The following is a 20,057-nucleotide window of genomic DNA, read 5'->3' as shown; positions in this document are numbered from 1 at the left end:
CACAAAGAAACAGGAAGGAATGTATGCCCTGAAAAAATTAATGTTTAAAGTAGAATTGCTATAAAAGACATACTGTGTCATATACTAAGATGAAGTATTTAAATGTAATACAAACTTCCAAATGGAATTTGTCAGTCATAAGGTGGTGGGAAATTATCCTAACAAGAGTCTTTTGTTCTTTTTACTTTTCTGTTTTTGACTGGATTTAAAGAATCTATTCCATCATTTCTCTCTGTTAGCTCCTCACCTCCTTGTCTACCTGCACTCCCCTTCAGTTGTGCTGACACCTGCTACCAATCTCTCCCATAGGGGCTGAGGCTGATTTTCTTGCCCTGGCTGAGCAGAGTCACATTTGCCTTCATCACTTAGACTTCACTGTCTTCTCTTTAGCACTAGGAACAGCTCTGAGGAAATTTACAGAGGAATGTGAAAATTTAATCAGAATTAATGTAGAAACTGAAGTTTCTCTTCAGGTATCATCTTCACTCCCTGTGACACAAGGAATGTTCCAACATTCTGTATATGCACTCTAGCTGTTAAAGGCAGAGATGCTGAAGCAGGCCTAAGTTCTATGCCTTTACATTTGTGTTGCTTACTCATGCCTGAAATGAGTCCTTCATAGCTCAAAACTCATCCAAGATGAACAACGTCCTTTATGAAGGCACAACTTCTAATTCTTTCCTAAAGAGACCACCTACTAAGAGAAAAGTGGTCAAATGAATGAGCCTATGGGGGCAATTCAGTGGGAAGCCCACACACTCAAAAAGAAGTAAGCCATGCCTTTCACTGGCCCTTTCATTTGATAGATTGTGGAAATCTATCCACAAAGAAAGAGGCAGTGCCACTCATGTAGGTCATGTCCACTCAAACTGTGTTTTATACAAGTACATACATATAGTTAAGAATATTTCAGGCTGGAGAGATGGCTCAGAGGTTTAGAGCACTGACTGTTCTTCCAGAGGTCCTGAGTTCAATTCCCAGCAACCACATGGTTGCTCACTACCATTTATAACGAGATCTGGTGCCCTCTTCTGGCCTGCAGTCATACATGCTGTATACACAATAAATAAATAAATCTTTTTAAAAAAACCATAAAAAAAGACTATTTCTAGGGTTGGGAGGGGCAGGAGGAGGGAAGAGGGGATCTTTGATTGGTATGTAAAATGAAAAAATTCCTAATTAAAATCAATATTTCTATTTGCTAGATTTATATTTGTGCCTAGAATCATTATTCTTCCACATAGTTTCTGAACTCTCTTACTTTCCCATCACCCATAAGATATGTAAAAATTACAAACCTTAAAAATATATTATGCTAAGACCGGCAGTTGTGGTGCACGCCTTTAATCCCAGCACTTGGGAGGCAGAGCCAGGTGGATCTCTGTGAGTTCGAGGCCAGCCTGGGCTACCAAGTGAGTTCCAGGAAAGGCGCAAAGCTACACAGAGAAACCCTGTCTCGAAAAACCAATATATATATATATATATATATAAAATGCTATCACTAAGTATTTGTTGATGAAAGGATTGGTTTCAACAGCTTTATCTTTCTGTGAAGTACCGTGCTCCAAACTGTTTCTGGGAAAGAAGCAGTTGAAAACAGAAGTTCACATCTGAAAATACAGATTGTTTTCATTATGAAACCAGTTTGCAGTCTCCTGAAGGGTTTAGCAGTGTTAGATGTTCACTCGATTCTGGATATGAACATGGAGCATAGCTTACTCCTTTAAAAGAATGTATCAAATCATGTTATGTTAGAATAGTAACAATAGTTATCTGAAAGCCTGAGATTCTGGTAAGTTGAGGCTGGGCACCTCAGCAGATAGAGTAGTCCCACAGTGGCTGTCTCACATTGGAGAGGCCCATAACCCAGTGGTTGCTCAGAGCATGAATCTGGCTACCTGAGCAGTCTGAATGTGGTACTAGAACTTTAGAAGTTTCCTGGAGAGGTGATAGTCTCTAGTCAATGGAGAGATACTGAAAAGATGTTTCTGGTATCAGCAGAGCAATCCTCTGCAGCAGCAAAAGGTTAAATCAATTCATCAGCAAGAGGAACGGCCAGGCAGGCACAAGGTTAACAGCCTGCATCCTACTCTACCCTTTTTAATCTAGGCTGCTAACAGAAGGTTTCACCCACACTTATGGGGTGGGTTCTTTCCACATAAATTAAGGCAATCAGGACAAGTTTCTAGTTTGGATCCCTACTGAGGCAATGCTAGTTTGTGGCAAATTGACATTAAAACCATTCTTCACATTCCACCATTGCTCACTGGCCACCTTAAAATCCACGTGCTTATGCAGACATAAACATACACACATCACAGCAAGGAAACAAAAAAAGGAAGAAAAAAAGAATATGTTTAGAAAATGACTTTCAAATTAAATTGTAAATACAATATAATCTTTTGTCCCTCAAGCCTCATATTTAGTTCACAGTATAATACAATTCTCCTTTAAATGTCCTATATTCTAATATCCTAAAAATCCAAATCCATGTCCTTTAAAAGTCTCATATAAAATATCAGGGACTAAGGGGGTCTAGCCCCTCGATAGTCCCCCTCCCAGGGTTTGGGAAGAATCTACAACCAGATAATAATTAATCTTTGATGAAAAGAAATGAATCTATGTACATGAAACTCCTTAGTCAACACATTTTATTATTCTGTGTCAGTTCTCTCTCTACACAACTTATACTCTTCTCTCATTTTTAGCTCCTTTCTTGCCTGATTTCTCTCTACATTTATCTGCTGTCCCCTCTAGGTTCTATCTTAATTCCTTCATCTTAGTTCTGTCCCTTCTAGGTTCTCATCCATCTGGTTCTTTCCCATACCATCTCCTTTTCCATCTCCTCTTCTCTCATCTGTTTCTTCCTCATCTTGTTCTTTCCCATCTGGCTCTTCCATCTCATTCCTCTATTACTCTCTTCTAGTCCTTCAATCTAGTTCTTCCCCATCTCAGTTTGTTCCTCTCAAGCTCTTACCCATCTAGTTCTTCCATTCTCTTTTCTCTTTTCCATCCCCCTGTGCCCTAGAAGTCCCAGCAAATATACACTTAACAAGTAGTAATCCCTTGGCAGAACAAACCCAGGCTTCCAGGGTCGAATGGAGGGGTGATAAGAACCACATAGAGAGGCAGTAATACTTAATTATCATTTGCAACCCAAAAGGGAAGTGACTAATGGGGAAATGAATTAACTAAAAGCTAAATTCGGGTAATATCTAAGAAGAGAAATTTTATGTGCTCCACTATAGTCTTAAACGTGATTGGTAGAAAATGTTAAGACTCTATGAGTTGCTAGGTCAATGGGAGAAAATAAAACTGTCTTCTTTTTTCCTGTGGTTCTTATCTATTCAAGTTACCTGCCATTTTTTTCTGGAGGCTGCTCGATCACTAGGCAACCTGTGTACAGCTAGATGCCTCTGGTGATAGTAAAAGGGAGATAGGTAAGATTTGGGAAAGGAGGTAGTTAAGCTTAATTGGCACATCTGCCAGGCCTTCACAAATGGGTAGTCTGGATGCTTAACTCTGTTCTTAGAGAGTACAGAGGTATCTCTGATAAGGTACTTTCCTCCATCTGGGAATGGACCTGGCCAGATGCTGCCAATTATGATAATTACAGGGAGGCTTGAACTAGGGTTCTGGCTGTGCATAGCTGTCAGCACAGAAGGTTATCTAAATATTCCTTTAGTAGAGTGGAAATGGTGCCCAAAAATGATAGAAAAATCTACAATAGCACACAAGAAACTCATAGCAGAAAACAACTGATACTCAAGAGCCAAATATCACCAAGGCTCCCTGAGCCTCAGCTTGACCTCTGGAAGGCCCTTGGCTTCTTCCAGGTATTAACTTTGTCATAATCAGCTGAAATCCTACTTTGTATATTTTTGTGGCTTACAGCAATAAAGAAACAGTGTATATACATCCAGCACATTATGTTAATAGTGTCTATTATAATTCCAATAGTGAAAAAATAAATGTCATAGCAAATAGGCAATCAAACCAAGCTAAAAAGACATCCAGCAGAAAAAAACTCAAAACCTGGTGTTCTAATGAATTTGGAATGTAATATTATGAACTCAGACATAGACTAGGTAGTAAATTTCTTTGAAGAATAATTGTTTTAGTGTCTCATAACTTATCTTTGATAATATGGATTCATAACATTTGACTGATAATAGTGTCTCATTCAATATTGGATTAAATTATAAATAGAAATAAGAAAACAACATTGTCTCTTTAATGTATGCATACTTATTTTATTAACAAATATAAAAAGCCCATTTATGTTGAATATAATAATTTTATATTTTTTAAAGCTGAAGGGCACTCATTCTAGGGCCAGTCTCAGATTCATGATCCTCCTGCCTCAGCTTCCCAAGTTGCTAGGTTTAGAAACATGCACCACTATTCCCCGATAAAATGTATTTCTCAAACTGGGTGGTGAGGTCTATGTATTTGCTTGTATAAGGTATATGAAATTGGAGTTTATATAGCTACTGCCAGGTTGCTCTCTCTAGAAGCATCTGCAGAGCTCAAAATGTAACATAGGTCTATTTTCCAGTTTCCTGTCTCAAGCCTTGCACTTGTGTCTTTCACACGGTCCTACTGATATTGAGTGGAAGTTGGCAAGAACAAAGCTCTGGATGAGATCCTTTGATGAAGGTGGAACTTTCTGCCTCCTTTCAACATTATGCCCAGACCCAAAATATTTCTCTGTCTTGCCAACTGATTCAACAACACTTGCATTCCCCAAAGTGACCCTGATAGAAGACAGAGAAGGCACAACTTGAGAAGCCCCACAGTGACACTAAAACAAAATCTGTGTCCCTGGACACAAACTGTCTTCCTCCTTTCCCTTCTGCATGACAGCTCTTATCTTAAAGATCATGAAATCACTCAAACTTATGCTTTTGTCATTTCTCAGCCATGAGCCACTAAGTCATTTTACATGCCAAATATTTACCAAAACACTTGGAGAGGTGAATGATAAGAGCGCAGTCCGATTGCTGCAAGCTCCCTGTCCATGCTGAGTCACAGGAATGCCAAGCTGATGACCTGATACAATGTCAACATTATTAGATACCACTTCCTCACTGGGACTAAACACAGCCAGTTCTGCGGAATAGAAGTCAACTCTAATCTAGCTGTCTGTGGAATTGACATGACTAAGGTTCCTGTCACAACAAGCAGCTGTGTGATTTTGAGAAAGTGACTCTCTGGTTGTCATTTTAATTTTCTCCTCTTTGCAATAAAGCGGCGCTATCTGGTGGCCTCCCAGATGGCCAAATGGGTTTTCTGCTCCAGGTAAGAGGATGTGAGGCTAGGTCAGATAAGATGAGGCAAGGTGAGACAGAACAAGAACTATGGGATGGTATGTGGGCAGCTCTGGCCACAAGGCCTCCCTCTGTAACTTATGAGCAGACCATGGAGGCCTGAGCACCCACTTGTCTCGTGCTGAGCTGGAAGCCTGCGATGTGCAGACCCCCAGTGTTGAGAGGCTCCACAACCTTTGTCTCTCTTGAGACACTGCAGACCTTTCCCACCAAAGCCACATCCCACCAGAAAAGGCCAGCCTCCAAATAGAGCCACATGCAACACATCCAATCATAAATGGCATGTGAGGCTTAAGCCCGCCCCTGAAGCACTCTGGCCCAATGAGCATCCGGGCAGAGACTCTAAACCTCCCCCATTCCACCTTGTTCTTCAGGCTTGGTACATTGAGCATGCTCAGACTTGAGGATGGGAAGTAACTGCTGAGGAGGTGCTGAACCATTTTGGAGGAAGTCTGTGGAGTTCATTCTGGTGAAGGCTGACCCAGGCCAGGGTGGCCAGCCTCAGGGTCTCTGAGGGGTGTGTTAGTTATTTAGCTGCGTTGTGTTCTTATCCTGCAAGGAAATGTCACGAAACACGACAGAATCCGCTTATAAGAGTTTATTAGAGATAAAGGGACAGAGAGTGCACAGGCCTGTGGGAGAGACACGTGCGTGGAGAAGAAAAGAAACTGGGAAGCGTGGTGCTCCACTTTAAAAACTGGCTGGGGGCGTGGCCAGGTCACGTCACTACTCCACCCGTGTGCATAGATCACATGGTCATGTTGCGCGCTTACGTAGCAATGTAACGTCACGGATTCTGGTCACGTGAGATGCCTTGGCCGGAACTTGCTAGGTGGAGGTGTCCAGCCTGACCAGAATTGGCTAGGCGGAAGTGTCCGCCTGGTAAATGCAACCATGGGGGGGGGGCGTGTAAATGTGACCGTGGGGGGGGGCGTGTTGTGAACCATTCCCCGACTCTTTTATTTTTTAAAAATAGAAAAAATTGTGGTTGACTGGGTACGGGGGCGACGTTTCTCTCAAAGACTGCTTCCAGCTGAATAGTGGGCGTTGGTTGACTATTGGGGGCATTAGGGGTATCTTGTGAAGTCCGGGGATGATGGTGGAGGTCCTGGAATGATGTTCTGCTGTCTCCTCGTTCTGCAGCTGTCCATCCGTGCTGCTGCTGGGGACCTCCCATTTCACAAGATACTGTTGACATAGAGAGAGCTTAGAGAGAAAGAATCATTATTATTTTATTTTGGAGTTGGCATTTGTCTGAGGTAGATTTGGCCTGTCCAGATAGAGGCATGTGACATTTACCTGAGGTAGATCTGGCCTTGGTACTCTGCTTAATTACAGCTACTGAACCCCATTACTAGAAGATCCAGTTCTGGCCTCAACTCCTCCCAAAAAAACAGAGACCTCTCTTCCAGTCAGTATGCTCAGTCTTGCCAACATGTTGATTGGTGAACCCTATACGCACTTAATGAATGCCTCAAGGGCAGTTGGCATTGCCACAACACTGGTGATTTCACAAAAGATGCCAAGGGCTCTCCAGGATACAACAGAATTTCCAGAGAAGGGACTGTTAGGGTCACTGCCAACAGCCTTCTCCTATCTGATAACAAACTCTTCCCCAATTCACAAAAAGCCAAGCTGCCCTTTCCAGCAGGCAGTCACAGCCCAGTACACAGAACAGGAGATCAACCTTTAACCACCAAGCCACAGGCTAAGCTGCAGGTTGGACCGGAAGTGCTCTCCCCATTCTGATTGGCAGTCCATCTGGAGGTCCTGATTGGTTACTGAGACCTGAGTGATCTAAACAGCTCCCTTAGGGACAGAGTGCTGTGAAGTGAGGGAGGCTAATGACTGGCAGCTCTGGCTTTCACCCCAGGCAGAGAACTGTCCTGACCTGCAGAGATTGACATTGATGCAGAACTTGGGACTGTAAAGTCTTCCCTGAACTATTTCTGCACTCAGGAGGACTCTTTTCTGGGGAATTAGGTTTTGCTATGAACTGAGAAAGGACAAAGGAAACCTGGCACTTTCTGAACTAGCAATACCTCAGGCAAGCTATGGAAAACGTGCTATGGTTTTCATTTTTGTAAAAAAAAAAATTATGATTTAAAAAAAACCCACCTATATACTAATATGCACTCTCTTAAACTGTTATTCTGTAGAAAAGGCCCATCAATATAAATACAGGATTTAGAGAAGTAAACCCTACAAGATCAGAGTGAGCTTTTTACTTATATCTATATTTACTAGAGGGCATCAATATTCTAATGACTAAATTATATATAACTTATATATTTATTTAATTAATAATAAATATATAAATTTATATTTTTAATTATTTAAATAATAAATATATATGTTATTGCCCATTTGACATAGGATTCTACTGTGGTGATATTGTGTCTGCCAATATATTGTGCACTCTAATAAACTTATCTGGGGTCAGAAAACAGAACAGCCACTAATAGAAATAGAGGCCAGAAAATGATACCACACAGCCCTTTAATCCTAGCCTTCCTGAGGCAGAGGTCCATCCTGATCTCTGTGAGTTCAAAGCCACACTGGAAAGAGCCAGGCATGGTGACACATGCCTTTAATCCCAGGAAATGATGGCAGGAATCCGAAAGGTATATGAGGCATGAAGAGGGGGAACAAGAGTCTTTTTTAAGTCTTTTAGCTTTTAGCAGCAGTTCAGCTGAGATCCATTCCCATGAGGACTCAGAAGCTTTCAGTCTGAGGAAGTAAGATCACTGAGGATTTGGCAAGGTGAGGTTGGATGTGGCTTGTTCTATTTCCCTGATCTTTCTGCATTCACCCCAATAGCTTAGCTCCGGCTTTGTTTTTAGTAATAAGACGTTTTAAGATTCATGTAACAGTCTACAGATTTGTTTTCTCTTACTTCTGCATTATTAGTGAAAATAAGTAAAGCAAATTAAGAATACTTATTTTTACATCACGCTTCTATTGTTTCATTTTCTTTATCAGGGTCTCACTCTGCAGCCCTGACTGGACAGGAACTTGATCTGCTGACCAGACTGGCCTAAGAATCATAAAGGAAAGTTTGCCTCTGCTGTAGAGTGCTAAGATTAAAGGCCTGCTCCACTCTGCATGACTTCTAGTAATTCTGCACAGTTACTAATGAAATAAACAGCAGCTGTTGAGATTCAGCCTCAGATCCTGTCAGTCTGCTTCCCTCACCAACTCCACGCCTTCACTTTTGGACCGAAACCTCGACAGAGCTGGACTCTGGCAATAAAGTCCCTGTCAAAGAGTTTTTATAAAGGGGAGAGAGAGAATTTTCTCCTGGACAAAGGTGGTGGTATTGTGTTCCCCAAAACATTGTGCACCCTAATAAACTTATGTGGGATCAGAGACAGAACCGCCACAATATTAAACATAGAGGATAGGCAGTGGTAGCACACACCTTTAATCCTAGCATTCCAGAGGCAGAAATCCATCTGTTCTAGGATACAGCCGAGCATGGTGGATCACACCTTTAATCCCAGGGAGTGATGGTAGAAAGGAAAGATATATAAGGCATGAAGACCAGAAACTAGAAGCATTTGGCTGGTTAAGCTTTCAGGCTTTTAAGCAGTGCAGTTCTGCTGAGATCCATTCGGATATGAGGACACAGAGGCTTCCAGTGTGAGGAAACAATATTAGCTGAGAAGTTGGCCAGGTGAGTTTAGTTGTTGCTTGTTCTGTCTCTCTATCTTCAGCGTTCACCCCAATACCTGCCTCAGGTCTGATTTTATTAATAAGAGTATTTAAGATTCATTTTACAGACACATCTTGGCCACAAAGACCGAATCATTTCTAGACCTTTAGACTTCCAGGCCAGCCATGGACCTTTGGGACTTCTCCTTTCACAGGATCTGACTGAAACTCAGACCTCTTCTCCTAATCCTTTAGTTAATGCTTAAGTGAATGCTTAATTTCATGGTATATGAACTAATGAAGCAATTTTCATAATTTTGAACTCTATCATTAGGTGTGCTTCAATGAGAAAAAGGATAAAAAGAAAAGGACATGAGTGCTCCTAAGTATGGTGGAGGAGAAAGTTTATTGCAGTTGGGTGGGAGAGCATAGTCTGAGGCAGGGATATCTGAGGGAGTCCAGAGTGTTTAAGACCAGACTGAGCTGGGCCATGTGGAGAGAGTGGGAGGGAAGGGAAGAGATGGGAACCAGGTGGAGCAGTCAGGAGGCCAAACATACAAAAGAGACAGGTGAACAAAATGTCTAAATTACATATGGAAGAGCCTCTGGGGGAAGGATATCCCAGCCTCTGGGCAGAAGAGTTCAGGGTAGGGGGTTCAGTATGCCAGCCATACCCTGTAACAGGTAGAGACTGAAGGATTCTGGGAGAAACTGGTGACGAAATCCAGATATGCTATGATAAACAGTCACCTCAGCTGGTTTTCCCAAGCCAGAAACTTAACACCCCAGCCTTTTGTTGATAGAAAATCAGGCAGCAGTTAGAGCAGTCTGCAGCATTTGATTGCTTGGAAATCTGCTGGAAGAGACACATATTAGCAACAGAAGATAAAGCTGAGGAGGTTAGGGGGAAATTTGTTTCTTAGGTGCCCATTTGAAACCTTTAGTTCTACAGTCCTTGTCACCCTGGGAAGGGAGTCCCATGACCAGAGAAAGGGGAAGATTCCACCCTCAGGAATAGTCAGGTGGGGAAGCAGGCCATTGATTGACAAGAGTATATATCTGGAGTCCATTTGACATGTGAGAGGTGGATGGAAGTAGATGACCTGAAGGTTACAAGACTTTTTTAAGTTTATATAAAGAGGTACAAGTTTTAGATATGTTAATATTACTACAGTTTGTAAAAATGTACTCATATCCACATGGTAGGAAGAGCAGTAGACTCATGCCCTTCGGTCATGGTAAAAGGTTGGGGACCCCAAAATGATTCTGGATTAAAAGCATGAACACTATTTAAGGTGATCTCAGAGAGGACAGAAACATTCTGGGGAGCAGAAGGGCAATAGCTCACTTGATCTTGATTTTAAATATGAAAAACAGCAGGGCCTCATCTCTCCATCCAGAATACTGGATGTATATAGATTATTCTGGTGTTTTAGCTCAATAAGAAGAACTTTTAAGTCTGTACCTCAAAAAACACCAAATAGAATTTAAAATCTCATGCTTGTGACTATGACAAAAGAAGCAAAGCTTTCCCAGAGCTAGATTAATAGCTTATCAGAACTGCATTGGTTAATAAGACTTTCAGCTTTGAAGTCTAAACATAAATGTAGCATGGTGAGAGACAGAAATTTGAAGCACTTCCTTCTGTTTATATACCTTAAATCAATATCTTATCACAATTTAAACTTTGACATCCTCACACCTTACATAAACTTACATTTACACAACTCAAAACCCCCATTTTTTTTGGACCTTAAAATATTGAAAGATCCTGAAAGCTTAATCTTAAATGTTACACCTTTTTCTATCCAAATATTCACAATCAGACAGAGGTCATTGTAACACAATTATCCTTTTAAAAAATAGTAAAAATTTACACTGAAGTATGTTTTGTGAGTTTATCTCCTTTGGAGTCTGATAACAGGGTAAATGATGACTAGACTCATTAGTAACTCCAGGAGAGTGAGGCCTGTGGGCATATTTTTACATATGAAGAGAATGGAGAAGGCAGCTGAAGTCTTGCGAAAGCAGTTGGGTGCTTGCTGCTGATAAAGCTAGTTAGTCAATATCCTCAGAGATTTGAGAAGGATACATTATAACTGGAAATATAATCTAAATCATTTGTGTATCAATTAAAATGAGAGTGACCCATTACCTAAACAGGTACCCACAGCCACTTATAAAATAATTACTCAGAGGCTCATATTAATTACAAACTGTATGGCCATGACCGATGACTCAATTTTCTTGCTAACAAGCTCTTATAACTGAACTCAGCCCATTTCAATTAATCTGTATGTCACCACTGTTCAGTGGCTTTACCTGTGTACCATGACATGCTGCTCCCTGGACAGCAGGATGGCTCCTCTGCCTCTGCCTTTCTTCCTCCTGTCTCTTTCCTGGATTTCCTGCCTGCTTCTAAGGTAGCTGCCTTGCCATAATCCAAACAGCTTTATTTATCAACCAATCAGAGCAACACATATTCACAGCATACAGAAAGATATCCCACAGCACTGCAGTGGTCTCCACAGTTTCAGGGGGGACAGTCATTTTAGGTCTTCAGCTGTCAAACAAGACAGCATAGGTGTAGCAAGAACCAACAAATGTATATATCTCAATTTATTAAGGAGTACAATGGGAATACAGACTCACTAATACAAAGCAAGGTAGACATGCTACTGATCTGCTGCTGAACCAGATGCCAATCTCCTCAAGACTGATGGAAACCAACTGCAAGCCATTCTCTACCACCTGACCCAGTCTTGACGAACCAAGAATATGAATGACAACTCTCCCTCAGCTCTTAAGGGGTCACATATGCAGACAAAGCCACAGCCTATGACTTGTGCCCCAAAACCATTACCTAAATGGAATGATTTCCCACAATATATAGGACTTTTGCTGCCAGACCCAGGTCTGAGATTTTGTTCTGTGGCAGAGCAACTTGGGGGGTGACATTACTTTTACTAGACAAAGTATGGCAATGAATCCAAAAATATTCAGTTTGAGCAGAGACCTGATAGCAGGTAAGGGGTAGGACAGTTTTCCCAGTGGTTAGTTGCTGACGAATGGTCTTTCTGCATGCTGTGAATATGTATTGGTCTTGTTGGTTGATAAATAAAGCTATTTTGTCCCAATGCCAGGCAGAATAAGGTTAGGCATTACAATCAAACTAAGTACTGGATGTGGAAGAGTGGGGTCAGGGCAGAATATGCAAATATACATCGATGGATATAAATGGGTTAATTTAAGTGTAAGAGCTACCTAATAATATGTCTGAGCCCTCAGCTAAATGTTTATCATTAATATAAGCTTCTGAGTGGTTATTTGGGAACAGGCAGGCAGGAAAGATTCGTCCACTAACTTTAGTGCTACCACAATTTAGACAGAATTGCCCTGTGCTCACTATATTCTTCGGATACTTTAATTGTTTTTCTATGTTGGGGCAATTCTATCTGCAATAGGGAGCCTAAACTTTTTTTTTTTTTTTTAGTTTTTCAAGACAGCATTTCTCTGTGTAGTTTTGGTGCCTGTCCTAGAACTCACTCTGTAGACCAGGCTGGCCTCAAGAGCTTAAACATTTTAAATGCCATATTCTGCAGATCTCTGAAATATTTGAGAACCACCTGTCTATTAGGTATGTCTGAATAGACAAACTTTGCTTGCTTCTAGTCACTTATTTTAGGATTAACTTTGAAAATATATACATGGGGCTAAATAAGGCTTATTCTTATAATTAATTACATTAGTACTTAGATTGACTATAAGTATAGTTCTGAGCATATTAAAGAATTTTATCATTTAAAAGTTGACTAACCATTAACTTGTATTTCTTTATGTTACAATAAGTTAGGAGCTTTCATAAGACTAGGACTTTACATTTCAATTGTACTTAAGGTGATGGACCATTAACTGGCATTTCTTAATCATTCTTAAAAGTTTGCAATAAGTGAGTAACTTTCATAAGAGTAGGAATATATGTTCCATCTCTTTTAGGTTTTTGCCTTAAAAATGTTTTTGTATTGGGGCTCTTTAGTATCAAAACAAAACTTTTAACCTTGGTATAGTCCATATAGAGGCTGGCAACTTTACTGATCCTTTTATAGTGTACCATGAATGAAAATGGGTGCAGTAAAGAAACCAATATACACATTCTGAGCATGAAAAGGTATTTTCATGTCTTGTTTCTTGAGTTCTTTACATATTTTGGAGATCAGCCCTCTTTCAGATGTGGAGTTGGTGAAGATCTTTTCCCATACTGTAAGCTGCTATTTTGTCTCACTGACAGTGTCCTTTACCAGACCCTGTTACCTATCCCTTCACTTGTAAGTTACCCCACAAAATAAACCTCCCTTTTAACTACAGGGAATAGCCTTAATACTTTCACCAATATCTGGTGCTCACCTGGGACAAATTCCAACGGCCTGGGTGGCTCCCACCCTCATCTTCCTCCCCTGGCTGGCAGGCACTTGAAGCAGCAGGGTACCACCTGCAGAGCTCTGGAAAACCAGGAAAAACTACATGATTTCATTTCTGAAAAAGAGCTAATCCCTTCTCAATTCTAAGGCGAGTTTTAACTCCCAGTCCTACGAAACTGATGTGAGTGAGACATCCCCCCTCCTCCTTGAGTGCTGGCTCCCTGCCCTATTCTGAAGCTTCCACAGTTTCACCTAGTTAAAATAGACACTGGCACTGTCCCTGCTGGCACACCTACAAGGAGGGCTTGGAGCCATGCATGCTGGCAGACCTCCTGTGGAAGTCCTGTGGAAGAGAGTGGCTTAGAGTGGCCTGGAACTCTCCTCAGCCTGGAATTCTCAATGCCCTGAAGCTCCAGGGAGTCACCAGAAGAACTGCCTACTGCCTGTGCTCAGTCTGCCACCTGCCAAGGCATTCAACAGGACCTGCTTTGGAGCTATACCAATGCCTCCTGCTGGCTGAAAAGTGCTACTACATGCCCCAAAACCACTGAAAGGTAGATAGGCAAACCAGCGACTTATTTCAAGTTAAAGTACTTGATAATATTACACCTCAAAACTGACTAAAAAATTTTGAGTAATTCTTGTAATATGGCCGACAACACTACCTCACAAAAACCTAAAAACCTTTTTGCCTGTATGATGAATGACATTTTCCTGGAAATATATGACCTTCCTAAGGCATATTTGGCCTGTACCATTTTGGCCTTCATCATAACAATTCACACAGTGTTCAAACACCGGTTTAATAATAAGAACAAAGATGAGTCATTATTGGGACTGATACAGGCTTTAAAAGACAGCAATGAAGGCTTACAGGAAAAGATTCTCTCTCTGGAAGATGCTAACCAAGATTTACAGGCTTTCAAAAATAGCAGTGAAGGCTTACAGAAAAAGATTCTCTCTCTAGAATCTGCTACCAGGATTTACAGGCTTTCAAAGATAGCAATGAAGACTTAGAGAAAAAGATGCTCTCCATGGACTCTGGTAACCAGGATTTACAAGCTTTAAAAGATAGCAATAAAGGCTCACATAAAAGGATTCTTTCTCTGGAATCTGCTAACCAGGATTTAGAGGATATCAAAGATAGCAATAAAGGCTTACAGAAAAAGATTCTCTCTCTGGAATCTGCTAATCAGAATTTACAGGTTTTAAAAGATGGCCAAGGCTTTATGAGGACATTCATTCCCTTGTCTCACTCTCCTTGCTGACCTGTATTCCTTTGTTCCCAGTACTGAGTGACACAGGCAGTTTGATGTGTTCAAAGCAATTGTCAATGACAAGGCACATCTGCCCTAATGGGCTGGGATGTTTGGTGTTTGGGAACAGGGTACAGCTGTGACAGGCCAGACCATGCTGCCTGTTGGTGGACTGTGGACCTTGGCACTTTGGATTAGGAAAGTGGCTGAATGTTTTAAGGGAGGGATAGTGGGCCATATTAGAAAGAGCTTGGAGGCAGAGGTGCAGAGAAAAATGTAGACAATGATGGTCCTGCTCAAGAGAAGTTAGTGGAGAATATTAGTAAGTGCCATAGAGACCATTCCAGTGGTATTGTGACAAAGAATGTGGACACTTTGGGCCCTGCTTTCTGAAGGAGGCTAAAAAGAAGAGGTTTAGATTAATGGCATTGGGAGAAGAGATTTCAAGACAGACTAGTATTTATTCTACAGAGTGGTAATTTGTGGTCAGTCTTGTGAAGATTTACAATGAAAGGGAACAATCATTGCCAGCATATCAATCTGACTCTGATACCTACTAAACCATCTCTAGTGCCCAAACACACACTTTTAATCAAACCTCAACTCTCTGAACACTCAGTTTTCAGTGTGAGCATCTGCATGCACACACACAAAATTCTGATAATCTGTCAAGTTTACAAGTGGAGAGATGGCTCAGTAGGGAAGGCCACATATTGCTCTTGGAGAAGACATGAGTTTCATGCCCAGATCTAACATGGTGATGCACAATCATGCCCACATCTTCTTGCAGAGGATCTGATGCCCTCTTTTGTCTTTTATGGGAACCAAACACTCATCAAGAACATACATACATGGATGTAAAACACCCATACAGTTGAAATAAAATAAGGAAATTCAGTAAATTAAAAACACAAACCCCAAATCTATTATACGTCACCATAGATAAACAGCCAGGGAAACACAGAAATGTGACAAATATCTGTAGCTAAAACTATAAATTAGTAATTAAAAGAATCAAGGAATTAGATAAAAGGATAGATTTCCATGACTGTAGACAGGAAGCTTCATTACTATGTCAGTACAGATTTAAGCTATAGATTCAACAATAGTCCAACAAAATATCTAACTATTAATGCTATCAACAACAGAAAAATGAAAAAAGATCACCATGAAGAACAAATGATCTACACAAGACTAAGTAAATAGCACACATAGTGACATCAACTAGCTTGAAAACTTCCCATATACTGTAGCTTGAGTTTTCCTGCTTTGCCCACAGTCAGGACAAATCTTTGTCACCCACCAGACCCACAGCCGCTCAGACCCAACCAAGTAAACACAGAGACTTATATTGCATACAAACTGTATGGCTGTGGCAGGCTTCTTGCTAACTGTTCTTATAGCTTAAATTAATCCATTTCCATAAATCTATACCTTGCCACGTGGCTGGTGGCTTACCGGCAGCTTCACATGCTGCTGGTCATGGCAGCGGCTGCAGTATCTCTCTGCCTCAGCCTTCTGCTTCCCAGAATTCTCCTCTCTCCTTGTCCCACCTACTTCCTGCCTGGCCACTGGCCAACCAGTGTTTTATTTATTGACCAATCAGAGCAATTTGACATATAGACCGTTCCACAGCAATATACCTACAATAAGACTGTACTATTTGGAAAATAATAAAGAAATTAACAGAATAGTAGAAAAAACTTAGAAATAGATACAATAAAAATGTAGTTGGTGTTGACAAATGAGGATATGAAACCCACCTCAAAGGATTTCATGTTTCCTTGGAGAAACACACAGGACCTCACTGGTCACCATTGGAAGTCATGGGACCTCAAAGAACCACATAAGACCACCTGGGTCATCATGGAAACTCTCACACAACCTCATAGGTCCTCTTTGCCCAGTGCTGCCATTTCCATCCATGCCTCCCATGACCAGCTGTCTTTGCCATTCACCTGCAGTGAGTGCTTTTCCATTTTGATTGTCATATAACTATGCTACTGCACAGGCCCCGTGAACTGCAGATGTTCCTTTGGCATTCTTTAGCTGTTTGTCCTATATATAATTGTGGTTTAATGATTTTGTGGTATCTTCTTCCTCAAACTTGGCCATTCCATCTCAAGTCTAGAGGTTGACATTTTCTATTTTAGTTTGAGATCCATCAATGGTTGATGAGCAATCAGTAAACCATGACTTATCCAAATGATTTCACCATTCTGTTGGTCCCTGCAGTTCATAGTTGCCTCTCTTGAAGGAGGGGTGACCACTTTTGTTGGGGACTATTGGGGTCCAGCCCCTAATAGTCTCCTTTCCAGGGTCCGCGGAAGGATCTATCAACCAGCTGAGAATCTATTCTTTAAGGTCGGTAAATCAGTCTACGCATGCAGAGTTCTTTGGTACATTTGCTTTAATTCCTCTGGCATAACATCCTTTATACACAGCTTCAGTTCTATTCTCATGTCTAGCTCCTTTCTTGCCTGATTTCTCTCTATATTTATCTACTGTCCCCTCTGGGTTCTATCTTAATTCCTTCATCTAGTTCTGTCCCTTCTAGGTTCTCATCTATCTAGTTCTTTCCCCTATCAGCTCCTCTCTCGTCCCCTTCTCTCTCATCTGGCTCTTCCTCATCTTGTTCTTCCCCATCTGGCTCTTCCTCATCTTCCATCTCGTTCCTCTAGTCCTCTCTTTTAGCCCTTCAATCTAGTTCTTCCCCATCTCAGTTTGTTCCTCTCAAGTTCTTACCCATCTAGTTCTTCCATTCTCTTTTCTCTTCCTCCTGCCTCCTGGAAGTCTTGGTATATAAAGGGAGGGTCCGAGCTAAATTGTGTAAAGCTATTACTTAACGTCCACCTCTCCTAGGCGGTGTCTCCTTGTGGAATTTACCATGAATCAGGAGACTTGCATGTGGGCTGTTATCATTGTTAGTCCACCTGGGACTAACAATGGGCGCCCACCTGGGTGGTGTTTCCTGTAGTCCTTGAAAGTGGCCAAGGGAGATAATCTGATTCCAGAGAAAGCCTTTCCCTGAGGCTGTTCTCCAAATTACCTGGAATGTGTATGTCCAGAGAGTGCTCAGTCTACACTGTTAGTCCTTCTTAGGGAAAAGTCAATTGGGAAAACTATGAAGGCACACATAATTTTCAAAACAGAAGACAGCTGATATATAACAAGCCAAGTAACACCAAAAACTCCTTGGGATTTGGCTTCCTCTGGAGGAATTCCATGATCCCTCCAGGTAGTGACTTTGCCATAACCAGCTGAGTTCTTATGTTATATTCCTCCGACCCGCAACACACTTTAGGCTCTGAACTATTTCTTCAGTGCTACCCATATCCTAGTCACTAAGGAATTCTGATATGTACCATTTCCACTGTAATTTTTCTCCTGTGAAAGCAAAGGTAAAATTTCTTCCCCAATGGAACACATATCCCAGTTTCCATTCTGAGGTTAATGCATCTTTGAAATATACAAACTAATTTAATTCAAAAGTTATTTGTACTATACATTATCTCATTGTGCCTATTGTCTATTCTCAAGGGCATATATAAATTTGATGTTAATAAACCACTGTGTAATCTAACATTGGGAGTTTTCATGCTGACAGATAGTGACTAGATCAAATTTGATATTGGGGCCTTCAGAAGGCCCACTCAGAACATTTCCCAATGTCAAAGGTTTATCTTGTCTGTCCCTTTATTATCTGAATTCAGCATTATCATGCCAGCCTTTGCCACACCTTCTGCATACTCCAGGAGACTGAGACCTTTTTAAATTATCTCTAGAAAAAATGATGCGCATTCTACGCAGGGGCTTTACCCATGAGCCACAACATTTCCTGGGTTTTTAAAATATTGTACTGTACTCATGTTTATTGTCATAACTGAGTTTTGGGTCCAGAAGCTCAAAACTATCTACTAAGCCCATCTACAATATTTCTGCAATCACCCCATGTTCCACATTGGTTATGTTTCCCTTTCACAGTGAGCTTACACTCCCTGGTGGATACTTGTGATGTAGGTGGCATATCAGAAGCTGTAACATGTGAAGTGTTGGAGAGTAATGGGAATCACAGGGAGAGTGTAGGGCATCATGGTGTGGTGGGGCTGGCTGAGCACAATTGGTAATGTTCAGGCTGATCTCCCAGTGCAGGAGTCCTGGTCATCATTCTGCAGGCCGAGAAAGATGGTCCCTAAGGTTTTATATTGCAGAGGTCAATGATGGAGACTGAATGACTGAGCTGTCTCCTCAACAGGCCAGGGCTTGCATCAGCTGCATCTATAGCAAGACACATCCACACTACTCTGATCATAAATCAAATCCCCACATTCATTGGTCATAGATGGCTGAAGCAGGGACATGTCCCTGAGGCACCTGGCCCAGGCTGGATCCAGCAAACTATCCCTCTCTGTACAGAGATGGTTTTCACTATGTTCCATCACCTGACCATGCTCCATAGAGCCAGTAATAACTATATTGTCTGCAGCAAGTCTGTGATTTGGCTTCTCAGGGCTTCACCTTATCCTCTTCCTCTTTCTCCTCCTCAGACCTGGCCAGGATAGCCTGCTGTACCTCAAGGCCTCCTTTTGCAGAAAGGCTTCTTTGGAAGTTCTGTAATCTGAAGGGGGAAGCAGTTTAATGAGTGGTCACCCTGAGCCAGGATGCAACCAGGGACCTCTTCACTGGAACTAAGTACAAGATACCAGATTCAACACAGGAGCTGTTCCAACTCAGAACTTGTGTTTGAATGCCCCAGGTGCTGAAAATGTTCCTCATTTAAATGTTTGGTAAGAAAAAAATTCAAACAATTACCTTGTTACTCTTGAATGGATAACAGATCATGTTTTGATGTTCATGAAATGATGGCATCCATTGGCCTCTTCAGGAGGGAAATATTCAGCTTCTAGGGATTTGAACTTGATCTCAGGTAAAAACAAAGTACAAAAGGGGTGGAATATATAGGGCCAGAATGACAAACAGGAAAAGTAAAGCAATATGTGGACAATACAGCCATGAATTTATGAGGATGTGATTTGTTACCACAATCAAAAACACAGATTATCTTTTAATGACTCAAGGCCCTGTGTACTCACAGCACAAATAAACCAGGCACTGTCGTCTGAACTTCAGATTAGCAAACACTTTGTCTATTTGGCTCTAGATAGAAAGTCACAATGCCTCCCCTGTCCATACGGTCTCCATTGGAACATCTTGGGGAATTCTAGAGTCTGGAGATGCCATGCTATGCCCAATAACGATAAAGTCAACTTGGAGTATAATATCAATTTATGAAATGCCCAATTTTGACCTGTGACATCCACACATGCACATTCACACAAAGAACACAAACAAAATGATACAACTGAGGGCTAGAGACATGATTGTGGTGGTAATGATAC

The 20,057-nt window shown here is 41.3% G+C and overlaps 1 long non-coding RNA gene across 1 annotated transcript; it reads right to left on the bottom strand.

The window, feature by feature from the left end:
- Nucleotides 1-5,912: 5,912 nt before the first annotated feature.
- LOC143270311 (uncharacterized) lies at nucleotides 5,913-19,806 on the bottom strand. Its single transcript, XR_013047441.1, has 3 exons — nucleotides 19,471-19,806; nucleotides 13,389-13,483; nucleotides 5,913-6,536 (listed from the first exon to the last, which is right to left on the bottom strand). It is a non-coding gene; the product is annotated as an uncharacterized LOC143270311 (long non-coding RNA).
- Nucleotides 19,807-20,057: the final 251 nt, after the last annotated feature.

Source organism: Peromyscus maniculatus, chromosome 22 (genome assembly GCF_049852395.1).
Source record: "Peromyscus maniculatus bairdii isolate BWxNUB_F1_BW_parent chromosome 22, HU_Pman_BW_mat_3.1, whole genome shotgun sequence".
Classification (NCBI taxonomy): domain Eukaryota; kingdom Metazoa; phylum Chordata; class Mammalia; order Rodentia; family Cricetidae; genus Peromyscus; species Peromyscus maniculatus.
The sequence above is the reverse complement of the archived record's forward strand: the minus strand, read 5'-3'. Positions and strand labels throughout refer to the sequence as shown.